The sequence below is a fragment of the Orycteropus afer genome, unplaced genomic scaffold, assembly GCF_000298275.1.
Source record: "Orycteropus afer afer isolate SDZICR_OR568_19922 unplaced genomic scaffold, OryAfe1.0 scaffold00099, whole genome shotgun sequence".
In the NCBI taxonomy this organism is placed as follows: Eukaryota; Metazoa; Chordata; class Mammalia; order Tubulidentata; family Orycteropodidae; genus Orycteropus; species Orycteropus afer.
In genome coordinates, this window is record NW_006921686.1 from 3012971 (window position 1) to 3029029 (window position 16059).

The window sequence follows — 16059 nt, forward strand, 5'->3', positions numbered from 1 at the left end:
GGATTGCCCAACCTTCCTTCCGAGGAGTGGCTGGTGGGTTTGAACCGCCAGCCTTCTGGTGAGCAGGCAAGTGTCTTAGCCACTATGCTACCAGAGCTATATGCCCTTAATTATGTTGAGTAGTTTCCCTTCTATTCCTGTTTTGCTGAGAGATTTTATTTATTTATTTTGGTTTTGGATTTTATCAAATGTCTTTTCTACATTGGTTGAGATGATCATATGATTCTTTTCCTTTGTTTTACTTATTTGGTGAATTACATCAATTGATCTTCTAATGGTGAACCACCATGGTATCCCACCTGATCGTAATGTGTGTGTAGATAGCTAGCTAGCTAGATAGCTAGCTAGATATCCTGTTGTATTCTGTTGGCTAGAATTTTGTTGAGAATTTTTGCATCTGTAGTCTTGAGGAATATTGGTCTGTAATTTTATTTTTTTGTGTGGAATCTTTGCCTGGCTTTGTTATCAGTGTAATGCTGGCTTCATAGAATGAATCTGGGAGTATTCCTTCCTTTTCTGTGTTCTGGGATAGTTGAATTGGTGTCAACTCTTCTCTGAATGCCTGATAGAACTCTCCAGTGAAGCTTTCTGGGCTAGGTCTTTTTGTTGTTGGAAGTTTTTTTTTTTTTTTTTTTTTTAAATGACATCTTCAGTTTCTTCTTTTGTTATGAGTCTATTTAGATTTTCTACCTCTGTATTCATTTAGGTAGATAGTGTGTTTCTAGAAATTTGTCCATTTCATCTTAAATTTTTTAAAAATTTGCTAGAGTACAGTTTTTCATAATATCCTGCAGGATCCTCTTTATCTCGGTTGGATCTGTTATAATGTCTCCCATTTCATTTCTTATTTTGATTATTTGTGCCTTCTCATTTTTTCCCTTTGTCAATTTGCCCAGTGGTTTGTAATTTTATTGATCCTTTCAAGGAACCAACTTCTAGTTTTGTTGATTTTCTCTCTCTCTCTCTCTCTCTCTATATATATTTTTTAATTTCATTTATTCCTGCTCTTACTTTTATTTCCTTTCTTTTGATGACTATGGACATCTTTTCTTGTTTGTGGTAGTTATGTTTGTGTGTCAACTTGGCTGGGCCTGGTTGAGTGGCTGGGCAGCTGGTGGTAGTTATTCTCCATGAGGAGACTGGCAATCAACTCCAAGGTAGGATCTACCACAAGCAGCTGAGTAGCTGCCTTTGGGATGTGGTCTGCTTCCTGTATATAAGGAGAAACCTTGGGGAATGGTCTCTAGCCTATGGCGTGCTTGGACCCTGCATGTAGCTGTGTTGTTGCTCAGCAGCCTGCCATGCTCTGCCGACCTTGGGACTTACAATGGACTTAACTTAATGGCCTGCGGAGTGGTTTGGTAACATCAGGACTGTGCCTTTTGACTTGTCAACCTTGGGGTTTCTCAGCCTCAGCAGCCAGCAGCTGTCTGAGTGAAGAAACTCCTCTAGCTCCAGTGGGCCGGGAGCAGGACGCAGAGCTGGACCCCAAGGTTGAGGGGCTTTCCCCCAGCCCCTAGAGCCTGGCATTTTGAACTTGGACTTAAAGCCTCCAAATTGTGAGAATAAACTCCTGTTTGTTAAGGCCGTCCCATCTGTGGTGTATTCCTGTCAGAGCGGCACCAGGTAATCAGAATACTGTTTCTTTTCTATTTGTTCAAGTTGTTGGGTTAAGTTACTGATTTTGGACCTCTCTCTCTCTTTTTTTTTTTTTGATGTGTGCCTTTATTGCTATAAATTGTCCTCTGAGCACTGCTTTTGCAGTCACAGAAATTTTGGATGTTGTGTCTTCGTTCTCATTTGATTCTAAGATTTTTTAAGATTTCATTTTCAGTTTCTTTTATGAACCAGTAGTTTTTAAGTAAATTGTTACTCAGTTGCCGTTGTTTCTTCTTTTTCCCCTTGCTGTTTCTATTACGGATTTCTAGTTTTATCACGTGATGGTCAGAGAAGATGCTTTGTTTATGTCGATGTTTTTGTGTTTATTGAAGTTTGCTCTGTGGCCTTGAATATGGTCTATTCTGCAGAATGATTCATGTAAGCCGGAGGAGAGTATCTGCTGTGCTGCTGTGGGGTGGTGTGTTCTGTGTATGTCTGTGAGGTCAAGTTGGTTGATGGTGTTATTTAGATGTTCTGTATTTTTATTGAGCTTCTTTCTGAGTATTCTGTCCACCATCAAAAGTGATGTCTTAAAGTCTCCTACAATTGTTGATCATTCCCTGGAGAAGGATGTCATGCTTGGTAGGGTGGAGGGTCGACGAAAGAGGGGGAGGCCTTCAACGAGATGGATTGACATGGTGGCTGCAATGATGGGCTCAAGTATAGCAGGGATTGTGGGGCTGGCGCGGGATCGGGCAGTGTTTCGTTCTGCTGTGCATGGGGTCGCTATGAGTCAGAAATGACTCGAAGGCACTTAACAACAACAACAATTGTTGTAGAACTTCCTATTTCTCTTTTCAATTTGGTTAGTTTGTTTTCTATATTTTGGAGCTCTGTCATTGGGTGCATAAATATTTATTATTGTTATCTCTTCTTGGTGGATTGGATCTTGAAACATTATAGAATGCTCTTCTTTGTCTCTTAAAATGATTTTAACTTGAAGTCTCTTTTATCTGAAATTATTGTCCCTACTTCAACTCTCTTTGGATGCTGTTTGCTTGATACATTTTTTTCCATCCTTTGCTTTTTCACTTGTTTATGTCTTTATGTCTAAAGTGTGTCTCTAGTAGGTAACAAATCGGTCATTTAAAAAAAATCCATTCTGCCACTCAATGTTACTTTGACTGGTGCATTTAATCTATTTACATTCAGTGTGATTAACAATAGCTATGGATTAATTTCTGTCATTTTGTTATACTTTTTTTGTGTGTGGTGGTAATGTTTTCTTTGTTCCTTTTAATTTTCTGTGCTAAGATCTTTTTGTATATGAAATTTCTTTTCCTAGTATCTGTCATTGTTGTTTCTGTGTCTTCTGAGTCTTTTTTGTTTTCTTTTTTATTTTGGTGAGTAGATTTATTACTTTTCTTTGTAGTCCTGAGTCCTAATATTATATCTTCAGATCACCTCGACTTCCTCCCCATATGGAAGCTTTTCCATTTCTTCTAGTGTCAGTTTTGCTAAGTTGTGTTCACCTAGGAATGTGTGCATTTCATCTAAATTTAGGAGACCTATTTTTGTATCAATGTATTCTTTTTAACAGCTGCATAACATTCCATTGTGAGGATTCTCAATTGTCAGCTCTCCAATTATATTGTATTTTTTACACTTGTGCCCATTGCTACAGTGAATGTGCTTGTACACATCTCTTAGTGCATATCTGTATTTCTAGAAATCTGGTCAGCCATTGTCTTAATGTTATTCTTTAATTGAGACCCTCAAATTTCTCTCCCTGAAGGTTGCCCCTAGTTGGCTTTTTTTTTTTTTTTAATTGTGATTTGGGTGAAAATTTACAGAGCAAATTCACTTTCTATACAGCAGTTCACATACACTTTGTCTCATGACATTAACCACAATTTACCACAATGAAACATCTCCCCTCTTACTTCCTCCAGATAGTTACTACCTTTTCCCTGTGTTCATCCCCCCATGCACTCCTGCCCCTTGAGCTATCTCCCTGTGCATAAGCAGTCATTCTTTCTCCAAAGCTTGTTCTCTCCAAGGAGTGTATCTACCTCAGGTAAATGTTCACCTAGTTGACATTTTTGACAGCAGTTTTTGAGATACCTGTTTCTTCACTGCTTCACCACACACCAGATGTTATCATTTTTATTTGCCAAACTGATGGGCACAAATTGCTGTTCCACTTGAATTAGGCTGTTTCCCTCAGTATTTCCTAGGGGTAGTGCATCATTTTGTATGATTCCGGTCCATTGTTTTTCCTTTTATGGGAATTGCCTGTTCACACCTTTTGCCTGTTTTTCTGTTAGGTAAACTCAACATTTCATGGATGGGTAAATGGAGGCTCAGAGAGGGGCTGTTACTTGTCCTGGGTCACACAGCAAATGGGAGCCAAGGTTGGCTCAAGTCCACTCTAACTCCCTAGCCCAAAGAATGGCACTTCTTATTGCTTTTGACTTTAATGTCTACATTAGTGGATTCACTCCTGTCCTTGAGGGTTCAGTGACAAAACAAAAGTGTTCAGAATTCTCCTTTGGCTTCCACCACATTCTGAATAAAAGCCAAAATCCTCATCGTGGTCCATGAAGCCCGCACTATGTGGTGGTCTCCACCATCACTCTGAATTGCGTTCCCTCTGTTCCAGCCACACTGACCTCTACTGTTTTGCCCACATACCAGGCACACTTGCCTCAGGGCCTTTGCACTGGCTGTTTCCTCTGCCTGGGATGCTCTGCCGAGATATCCACAAACCTCACTCCCTCACCTCCTTTAGATCGCTGTTTAGATGCCACCTTCTTAATTAAACCATCCCTGATCAGTCTACTAGGAGCCCTGGGGATGCAGTGGTTAAACACTCAGGTCCTAACCAAAAGGTCAGAGGTTTGAACCCACCAGCCACTCCACGGGAGAAAGATGTGGCAGTCTGCTTCCGTAAAGGTTACACCATTGGAAACCCTATGGGACAGCTCTACTTTGTCCTCTAGGGTGACTATGAGTTGGAATCGACAAGTTTTGGGTTTTGGCTCACTCTGTTGCAAATTACCAACTCCTGCCCACCCCATCCCAGTTCTCCCTGTCCTGCTCAATTTTCCCCCAAAACCCTTATCACCTTTAAGAAAAATTTATTTATTATGTTGAACCCTCCCCACAGCTCCCTTCCCTGTAACCAGTTTTGTGTGTCCTGCTAGAGATAAGCCATGCAGCAAATAGGCCATGTAGGCCAGTGGTTGAGAGATGGAGATACTGGAGTCTGCAATACTTGAGGGGTATTGAGCTGCTGTTAAGAGTGATAGAAAAAACTTGGAAATGAATAGTGGTGTGGGTTGTATAACACGCTGAAAATAATTAATGTCACTGAATTGTACATGTAACAAATGTTGCAATGGTAATTTTCTTTTTGTTATGTATATATAGTCACATACCCAAAAGCATGAACTCTGCAGACAGCCTGCTTGGATATAAATACTGGCTTTTAGTTTATCCTCTTGGAATCCGAAAAGACTCTTTCCCTGACCACCACCTCTTTCCAGAGCCCCCACCTCCGCCCAGTCCACACCCTGCTAAGGTGGCCTGGGCCCCGTCCAGCCTCAAGCCACGCCCTGGGACACGCCCCCAGCGGACCACGCCCCCTGGTCTACCGCCCCCTTCTAGGGCCCGCCAGAGGCCACGCCCCTCAGACACGCCTCTCTCATTCTATAAAATGGGCTTAAGAATAGTATCTGCCCCCTGAGTTTGTGAGGATTAAATGAGTCAATATAGCTAGTGTTTTGAGAGTAGAGTCTAGTATGTAAAAAGCGCTCAGAAGTGTTAGCTGTTTTTTTTTTTGTTGTTGTTGTTGTTGTTTAGCAGTAAGGACGGAAATCTTATAAAACAAAGGAAAGTCATTATTCATACTTACTTCAACCATTTTTAGATTCACACACCGCAAAATCCACCCATTTAAAGTGTATAATGCAATGGCTTTTAGTATATTAACAGAATAGTATGACTATCACTGGAAAATTACAACATCTTCATCAACTCAGAAAGAAACCCTGCACCTTTTTGCTTTCACCCTCCAATTCCCCTTCCCCAACCCCCAGCCTCCGGCAACCACTAATCTACTTTCTTTGTCTGTAGATTTGCCTATTCTGACAGTGCTGATAAATGGAATCTACAGCAATATGGTCTTTTGTGATTGGCTTCTCTCACTGAGTATGTTTTTAAGATTCATCCACGTTGTAGCATGCATTGGTACCTCATTCCTTTTTATGCCTGACTAATATTCCATGATATGGACATACCACGTTTTTATTTATCTGTTCATCAGTTGATATTTGAGTTGTTTCCAGCTTTGACTATTGCAAATAATGCTACCATGAACATGTGTGTAAAAGTTTTAGTGTGCTTGTATGAGTTCATTTCCTTTGGGTCAGTATCGAGGAGCAGAATTGCTGGATCATATGGTAATTATGTGTTTAAGCTTTCGAGGAACTGCCAGACTTTTTCTAAAGTGGTGGCACCATTTTATATACCTGTCACCAGTGTAGGAAAGTTCCAATTTTTTCACATTCTCACCAACACTTGTTATTATCTGAGGACATAGTTTTAAACAGGGTTCCTCTTGCTCCCCTGTGGGGAGCAGACTGAGGAGGGCAGAGATCAAAGCCAATAGGCCAGTGAGTAAGAGACTGCAGTAGTCCAAGTGAGAGGTGGTGGTGACTGGACAGGGTTCTGGAGCTATTGTAACGATGGAGTTTAATGGGATCTGTGGCTAGTTCATTTGTGGGATGTGAGAGAAGGAGGAGAATCAAGTGTGACCCCAAGAGTTCACCATTAACTGAAATGGGTAAGGAGCCCCTGCAAGATGCAAATGGTTCATGGGCTTGGGTGTTAACTACAAGGTTGGAGGGTTGAGTCTACCCAGAGTCACCTCGGAAAAAAGGCTAGTGGTCTATTTCTGTCTACTTCCAAAGTATCAGTCCCTGAAAATCCTATGGAGCACGGGTCTAATCTGACACACATGCGGTCCCTATGAGTTGGAATTGCCTGGAACCCAACTGGGTTTTTTTTTGTTTGTTTGTTTGTTGTTGTTGTTTAGCAGTAAGGACGGAAATCTTACTGGAGATTGTAAGATTGGAGATGGGTAAAACTGACATAGGAGGGGGTTTGCAGGTGAAATCAGAAACTCAGTTTGGGGTGCCTTGAGCTTGATACACCCACTAGACCCCCAAGTGGACTATCTAGCAGGCAATTACATATTAGATTCTAGAACTCACTATTGGAGTTCATTTAATGTTTGTTGAATGACTAACAATAGATTGCATCCGAATCCAAGTTATCAGTTTCCTCCTCCAAAAAATGGGGGCAGTAATACCATCGACTACTGGGTTCTCATGAGGCTGGGGTGGTTTCACACGCAAAAGGAAAACCCACCGACATCTAGTCGATTCACAGTCACAGCGCCCCTGCAGGATAGGGTAGAACTGCACCACAGGGTCTCCAAGGCTGTCAATCTTCACAGAAGCAAAGCCCAAACCAAACCCACTGCCTGGAGTCTATTCAGACTCACAGCGCCCCTAGAGGACAGAGTGGAACTGCACCACAGGGTTTCCAAGGCTGTCCCATCTTTCTCCCACGGAGGGGCTGGTGGGTTCACACCCCCAACTTTCTGGTTAGCAGCCCAATACTTTAAGCACTGCGCCATCAGAGTGTGCGCAGCACCAAGGAATTATATTTATCCATCGAGTGGAAGAAAAACCAACATAACACTCGGTTCAGGCAGTTTTCATCCGTCTGTCTCCGCCCCCCCGCCCATCCCCCCGCCTCCGGCCACCATCGGGGTGGGGAGAGGTTGGGTCGTCACCCTGTCTTCCCCTGCGCTGAGCTAGGTTTCCTTCTTGGGGTCTGCCCCGGCCAGAAACGCTGATGGAAACCATCTGTGCGACGCGCAGGGGTTCGGCGCGCGCCCAGGCCCCTCCCCGGCGCCGGCGGACCCCGCTCTGGGGGGGGGGGCGGACAGGGGCGCCCCGATCCTCCTTCCCCCTTCCGCAGCCGGCCCGGGGCCCTGGCACGTCCGGCGCCCTGATGCTTTCCAGATGTGGGCCTGGCTCCCCTCCCCCACTGGGGCCCACTGCGCCCTCGGGGGGAGAGGGGGAGGGCAGCCAGAGTCTCACACCCCCTTCTCAAATCACTCCCAGGGACCCGAGCTGCTGTCCTCTCCACGCACGTCTAGATTCCCGGTCCCGACAGTTAACACCGAACTGCGGTGGGTCAAAACTGGAAAGACTCCTCCCCCGACCACCACGTCTTTCCAGTGCTCCCACCTCTGCCCAGCCCACAGCCTGCTAAGGTGGCCCGGGCTGCTCCAGCCCCAGGACACGCCCCCATCGGACCACGCCCCCTGGTCGACTGCCCCTTCTAGGGCCCGCCCGAGGCCACGCCCCTCAGACGCGCCTCTGTAGGCCCCGCCTTCTCAATTGAGTCGGGAGTGGAGGCCGCGGTCTGCGTCTCATTCTGCCTCTCCACTTGCCTCTGTCTCTGTGTGTTGTATGTCTCGGTTGCTGACTCTAACCCTACATTTCTGTGTTTTTCTTCTGTTCTCAGTCTATGTGTCTGTGTGTCTCTCCATCTCACTCTGCTCCTATCTCTGTCTCTCTAAATTCCTATTTCTGTGTTCCTGTCTCTGCCTCTCTGAATTTTCCTGTGTCCCAGTCTGGCTTCAGTTGTCTTCCTCTGGTCTCTAGCACCTTCCATCTTTCTATATCTGTCTCCTCCTAGACTTTTTCTGTGGTCCCTGAACCTGTCTCCATCTCTGGCGGGACTTAGACGCGGGGCTGGGTGTGTGGCTCCGCGACCCGCGGGCGCCCCCGTGTGGCTGGCGGGGGTTATCAGAAGAGGACAGATGGCTCTGTGTCTGTAAAGGTGTAGCTTGACTACCTGAGCGACATTGTGCGAATACTGTGAGTGACACCGGGAGATGGTGTGTGAAGCTAAAAGGCAGTACGAATATGTAGTTCTGTGGGAATATGTGTGACGCCAGGAGATTGTGTATGACTGCGTGACATTGTGAGATTATGTGTGACAATGTGAGATTGGGGGGGGCTGTGAGGTGTGGAAACGTGTATGTGACTGTGTGAAGTTGTGTGTGACTCCGAGAAACTGTATGTGGCTGTATATATAAGGGAGATAATATATAGGGGACTGTGTGTGACATCATTAGCTTGTGGGCACCTGTGACACTGAGATTGTGTGTGGTTGTGTGTGAGAGACACTATTTGGATGGCTGTATGTCCCACCAAGAGGCCACACGTGTGAGTGAGATATTGTGGGGACTGTATCACCCACCCCAAGAGATGCTGGGTGATAGTGTATTGACAGAGGCAGTGTGTGCGACTGTATATGACAGATTTGTGTGACCGTTAGGTGGTATGTGTGCAAGACTGAGTGTAATTTGGTGGGGATATGCTTGGTTGTGTGTGTCACATGGGCTGACATGAGTGACAGGGCGAGAATGATACACCAAGAGATGGCATGAGAGGCAATGTTAGGGACCTGGGGGAGACTGGGGGTGACAGAGACTAGGTGAGTGTGAGACGGTATCTGTCAGCCACACTGGTGGACAGTGAGACACTGTATGATGATGTGTGACACCAAGTTTGTGTGTTACACTGAGGGACTGGTGCCAGTGGGTGTGAAATTGTGTTGTACGAGAGAGAGACTGTGACTGCATGGAATATGAGAGAGACATCATGTGTGTAACTGTGACAATGGGAGTCTGAGAGAGACTATTTGAGGGTGACAGCCTGTGTAACACAGACTGAGGATGTTACTGCATGAGACACAGGGTGTGGGTGTAGGTAACACAGGGAGATGGTGCGTGACTATCTGTGACCCTGAGAGAGAGACTCTGTGGCCACTGGGAGACTATGTGTGAAGTTTTAGTCCTGTTACATTGTGACACCAGGAAGTTGGGACTGTGTGGCACTGGAAAGTTGTGTGTGACATTGACAGGTTGTGTAAATGACAGTGTCCACAAGCACTGTGAGGCTGTAAGTGGTTCTGTGAGACATAGACTGGTCATGTGTGACTGTGTACGACACCAAGACATGTATGTGTGTGTGTGACAAGAACAGACTGTGTGTGCCTGTGTGGAAGGATAGTGGGTGTGAGTGTGTGTGACGGAAGGAGTTTGTGCAGGAATGTGTGTGACTTGTAGGGGGAGTCACTGGGTATGTGAGACGGTTGATGACATGCGTGGGACTGTGTACTCTAGAATACATAAAATGTGAAGTGATAAACCAAACGAAAGCTCACTGTCGCTGAGTCAATTCTGACTCACAGCAATCCTATAGGACAGGGTGGAACTGGCCCACAGGATTTCTGAGGCTGTGAATTTTTAGGGTAAGCAGATTGCTACATCTTTGTCCTGGGGAACATCTGCTGGAATCTAGTTGCTGACCTTTTGTGGTTAGCAGTTGAACGCTTTAACCACTGTGCCACCAGGGCTCTGGTCCAGGAGGTTGTATAATGACGTGTCACTGTGTGAGACACCATAGCGTGTGTGTGAGACTGTGATGGGATGTGAGTCTGGGAAAGAAACTTAAATTGTGCGTGAACATGTGTGCCGTTGCAGAGACTGTGTGACAGTATTGGGGGTGGTGTCTCTGACCCCCTGAGATTGCATATGTGAGTGTGTGCTCGTGTGAGGTATCATCATGGGCTACACTGGGAGAGACTGTGAGTGACCACATGTGGCGTGTTGAGGAACCACGTGAGTGTGACACTGTGGGAGACGGTGTCTGTGTGTTACACATGGGTCATCCTTGAGACTATGTGGAGATGCTGTGTGACACAGCCAAGATACTGTACATCTCTGTGCAAGTGGCCGTGAGCACAAGTCGGCTGCTGGGAGGGCTCATCCGAGACGGGATGATACCAAGATAGTGAGTGTGACTGCGTGTGACAGGCCGACAGGGCACCGTGGGGGCGGGAGAGGCTGTGTGGGCCACCCAGCAGAGATTCGTGTACTCGTGTCCGGAATACAGGATGTGAGCCACACTCGGAAAGACTGGGCCTTCCCCCTGAGTGTGTGTGAGAGACAGAGATTGAGCAGGGAGACAGACAGAGATGCAGAGACGGAGCGAGAGACACACAGACCAGGAGAGACAGAGACACACACAGGGAGAGAGAAGAGAGACACTGAAACACAGAGAGACAAGGAGAGGCAACAGACTGACAGGACCTGGAGCCAGAGACAGACCCAAGGCAGCAGCCACTGGAGGAGGCGGTCCTCTGGGTCTGCGCCCCGGGGGAGGGGGCGGAGCGGGGGTGGGGGTAAGCCAGCCTTTCCCTCCTGTCCTTGCCACCTGCCCGCCATCCCGGTCCTGAGCAGCAACAGGTAGGTGCGTCTGGCCCTGGTCCCGTCAGCTAGTCCCCCTGACCACTGTTGGCACCGGCTGTCCTGCCGAGAATGAATGAATGAGCAGAGGAATGAATGAATGACTTCTCCTTCTTTATCAGCCGCCAGCCTGTCAATCCTCTTTCTCTCCATCTGCGCCTTGCTCTCTTGTTCTCCCACCTCCCGCCTCTGTCCCCGTGTTCGTGTTCGTTACCTGTCTCTTCTCCCTTCTCTGTCTCTTCCCCTCCTGTTGCCTTTGGTCCGTTTTTTCTTCTCCCCCTCCCCCATCTCTCCCCCACCCTCGCCCCTCCATCACCCTTTCTCTGTCCCCCCCATCCTTTCTCTCCTCTGTCCCTCTGTCCCACTGTTTCCTTATCCCGTCTTGTCTCTGTCTCTCCCCTCTGTCTCTCTGTCCCTCTCTCCAGCCTCTCCTCGCCAGGGTGGGGCTCCCCCCCAGTCCTCTCCGCTGACTGCTAATGAGCAGAGGCGCCTTTGAGGTGGCCAGGGCTGGGCTGGGGGCCCCCTGAGGAGTGTGGAGGGGGCAGCTGCTGCCAAGGCCCTAATGAGGCCCCCTCTGCGCCCCTCCTGCAGCGATCTTAATTCTCCCTTCTCCCTGGAGCTACCGTTAATTGGCCTGGGGATGGGGCCCCTCCTCCTGGCTCATGCTCTATCCTTGGGGGGTGAGGACACCTGGGTCCCTGGATCCTGATCCAACACCTGTGCCCTCTTTCCACCTGCCTTCATCTGTGCGCCCCTCCTTCCTTCCTCTCCTTAGGCCTCTGCGCCCCTCCCCCTGCCTGTGGGGCCCCCACCTGGGCCTCCCCTTCTCCCCTGTTCTTTTGCCCCACCTTCAGTCTGCCTCTTGGTCCCCCATCGGCGCTTCTTCTTATCCTTCCCCGTCCCCTCTTTTTATTCTTTTCTCTGTCCCCTCCTCCACCTGCTTCTAGACACCCACCCTTCCACTCACGCCCCTGTTACTGGGTCCCGACATCTCCCCCAACTTCGGGACCCAGACCTGTCCTAGTCCCCTGAGTCCCCGGCGCCTGCCTGGCTCTTAACCCCTTCCCCGCTGCAGCCATGTCCAACAACATGGCCAAGATCGCGGAAGCCCGCAAGACGGTGGAACAGCTGAAGCTGGAGGTGAACATCGATCGCATGAAGGTGCGGGTTGGAGCTGGGGAGGAAGGCGGGGTCTCCCGGGATGGGGTCCAGAACTGGGCGGGGCCCGGAACCGTGGTGGGAGGATCTCCTTCAGAACAAGTGGGAGAAGGGGAGTGCCTGGGGGCGGGTCTGGGTGAGGGGCGGGGGCCATAGGGTGGGGCCCAGAAACCAGAGGGGTTGGGACTGGGCCAGGCAAGGGGCGGGACAAGGGCGGGGCCTGACAAGGAGAGGCCCGCCCCGGGGGCCTCACGTGGGGAGGAGACAGGGGCGGGGCCTAACACTGGGAGGAGCCGGGGCGGAGTCTGACACTGAGCGGGCCTGGAGGGCGGGGCCAGACGAGAGGCGGGGCCTTGGAGTAGGGCTGGACAAGAGGAGGGACCTGGAGGCGGGGCCTTTGGGTGGAGCAGGACAACGGGAGAGGCCTGCAAAACAGGGGTGAGTGGGGGCGGCTCCCCAGGGACCGGAAGTAGATAAGCAAGTGCGAAGGGCACCAGTTGTCCAAAGATCCATAGATGCTAAGGGACAGGACACAAGGAAAAGGGGGCGGTGCAGTAGGAGGGAACTGGCAGGTCACTAAATGACCTTGACACCAGCTCCAGTGCGTGGGAACGGATCTGCCGGAAATAAAGTGCACGCAGGGTCACGGCGCCCACCCGCGAGGTTGTTTAAGCCGTGAGGCCCCTATTGTTTCAACACCTTTGGTTGACATCTGCCTCCCAGGGCCCTCTCCCGGGTAATTGAATCTCCTTATCTGTTGAGTCTCTCGGGAGTATACTATTTCCTTCTCATCTGTGAGAGATGAGGGTGGGCTGTCGAGTCTAACTCTTGCTGCATTAACCCAATATGCAACTGGATCCAACATGAGTGGTTATTGGGAAGGGCAGATGATATTAATAGATAACAGATCTGTGGTCTGTTTTGAGAGAATTTTCCAGTGCGTGAGTGTACGGAGGAGGCCCCCCCACATGCCTTACCCGGGCCCCTAGGGGAGAGCAGATCTTGTGGTGGGGCGGCCCCTAGGGGAGGCGGGCCGGACACCGACCTCTCCACCGCGGGCCCCGCAGGTGTCGCAGGCAGCGGCCGAGCTCCTGGGCTTCTGCGAGGCTCACGCCAAAGACGACCCTCTGGTGACGCCGGTGCCCGCGGCCGAGAACCCCTTCCGTGACAAGCGTCTCTTTTGCGTCCTGCTCTGAGCCTTCCCCATAGCTTACCCTTCCCCCTACTAATGAATTCAATAAACGTGGTGACTGTGGCGGTGGTTGTCGTTTTGTGGAAACGGAGGCACGCGTGCAGAGCTTGGGGCCACCGTGGGGGAACCTGTCTCCACATCCCGCCTGACTGTGTGGGACGTGGGAGTGTGGATATGCTAGGTGCGTGGATGCATGGGGGTGGTTATCACTGACCTTGACTAAACACTCCATGACCTTGAACTTATTTAATAGTTCCAACAGCCCCAGAAGGCAGCTGCCTGCTTGTATGGTCCGCATTTTACAAATGAGGAGACTGAGTGAGAAGTCCCTGGCTCAGAGCCCACAGCTAGGAGGTAATGGGATCAGGACTGTGGGCTCGAGGGACCCCTGTCCAACAGTGGCCCCTCCCCCCGGGCCTAAGAACAATGACTGGAGATTCTTAGGAGCCCAAGAGCCCCTCCCACGTTTCTCGTCCTCTGGATAATCCCTCCCCCTCTTTACATCTGGCCCACCCTCACAGGCCCACCTCTGCCCACCAGCACTACACTCTTCTCCTTTTGTTCGTTCATTCATTCATTCATTCATTCATTCTTCCAAGCACTCCCCAAGTCCCTGTTCTGTGCCCACCCCTGTGTTAAGTGATGCTGGGGACACAGCTGTGACCGTGACTTAGACAACCCTGGCCTTGCCTTCCGGGGACTCAGCCCAGTGGGAGGGACAGAGCCAAATCAGTCCCTAGACAGTGATGGCCCAGAGTGGGTGAAGCTGGGATGCGAGAGTTCCATAGGTTGGGGAACCTGACTCATCTTGGAAGTTGGTGAGGGCTTCCTGGAGGAGGGGACGTCTGAGCTGGGACACGGTGATAATAAAAATTTAAAAAATGGGAGAAGAGAGAAGCGTGGCTAGAGGAAGCGAGAGGAGACGAATTAATACATACATCCAGTCATTCAGTAATCATTTTCTTTGTTCCGGGGACTCAGGAGTGGTAGCCCTAGTTCCTGTCTTCTGATTGCCGTTTGTAGGCTCGCGGCTGCAGGCCAGATATAGCCTGCAGTTGTATTTTTTAGCTCTTGACTTTTGGCTTACATGATGTTTAAAAATGTTCTTGCCTTGGGAACCAGATGGAACACATAAAAGCCCATATTTCTGACTTCTCCAGAACTGGAAGGTCTGGTGACCTCAGATCTGCGGCCATGGGCTGGCAGTAGGGTGGGCTTTCTGGCTCACCAAGGTCCCCACCATGCCCTATTGTCTCCTGGCATTTTATCATGGAGCCCGTGCTGGGCGCTGCTTCTGGTGGAGTTAAGAGAAAAAGGAAAAGCTCTGGAATGCAAGTCTCTGTTGAAAACAGTGAACTGTCAGTTTTGCTAATTGTTTTACCTGGTTGGCTCAAGGACCACTGAGTTTGCAACCCTCTACCTCCTTCCTCAGGAGCCTTGGTGGTGCAGGGGTTAAACTCCCAGCTGCCTTTTGGTTAGAAAGGCAGTGATTCAAACCCACAAACTGCTTTGCGGGAGAAAGATGTGGCTGTCTGCCTCTGTAAAGATTTACAGTCTTAGAAACTCTGTGTGGCGGTTCTACTTCGTCCTCTAGGGGCGCTGTGAGTCAGAATCCACACAACGGCAGTGGGTTTGGTTCAGGCTTTACTTCCGGTGAAGATTTATGGCCTATGAAACCTATCAGGCAGTTCCACTCTCTCCTCTAGGGGCGCTGTGAGTTGGGATTTACTCCACCGCAGTGGGTTTGGTTTGGGTTTTGCTTCCATAAAAGATTTCCAGCCTTGGACACCCTATGGTGTAGTTCTACTCTGTCCTCTAGGGGCGCTGTGAGTCAGAATTGACAAGACCCCTTCCTCACTCCCCCCACCTCCTCTTCTCCTCAGCTTGGGATTGGTGGAAGCAGGACCTCTGAATCTAGCCCCACTGCCCTGAGGTGCTGCGCCAGTGAGTCTGTTGATTTCTCCATTATACACGTTGCCCTAAGATCCCCTGGGCTGCACTTCTGAGCTTCCTGTTGGATGGAGGCTGAAGCGTCTGTAATTACATCCCCTCCCTGCCTCCCACCTCATAGCAGGCCTGGTTGCATCATGTCTGGGGGAGTCCTGGGGGAGACAGGGACAGGGAGACAGCCAAGGATGGGCTGGGAGGGGAAGTGGTTGGGAGGAGGATGCTGGCAGGAGAGGGATAGAGGATTCTGGAACATTCCAGGCTCAGCATCTTTGCATCTGAGAATTGAAAAGGCAGAATATAAAACCCAGGACCTGGGAGGGCTATAATTCTGGGGTCTTTCAACGTGTGGACCTGGGGTTCTGAGGTCCTGCCCCCTTGTCTGGTATAAGGAGGAGCCCAGGTTGGTGGGATTGGACCCTTCCAGCCCTGGAACCTTGGAACCTTTTAGGGCGACACGCCCTCCTTCAGCTGGTGTTGGGGAATGGAAGCTGCAGGGAAGTCAGGGAGACAGGCTGAAGAAACGGGACCTGGGTGCCTGGAGGTGGGGGCAGCTCAGAGGGGACCTGGGGTCTGGCTGGAGGGAGGGATCTTCCTGAAGGAGGAGAGGAAGGAAAGATGGGGGCTGGGGGAGTGTGGATGCTGGGAGCGAGGAGAAGCCAGAAGGGACAAGGCAGGTGCCTGGAGACCAGCGCCCATGCATACATGCACGCTGTGATGGTTATGTTTGTATGTCAACTTGGCTGGGCCTGGGTGAGTGGCTGGG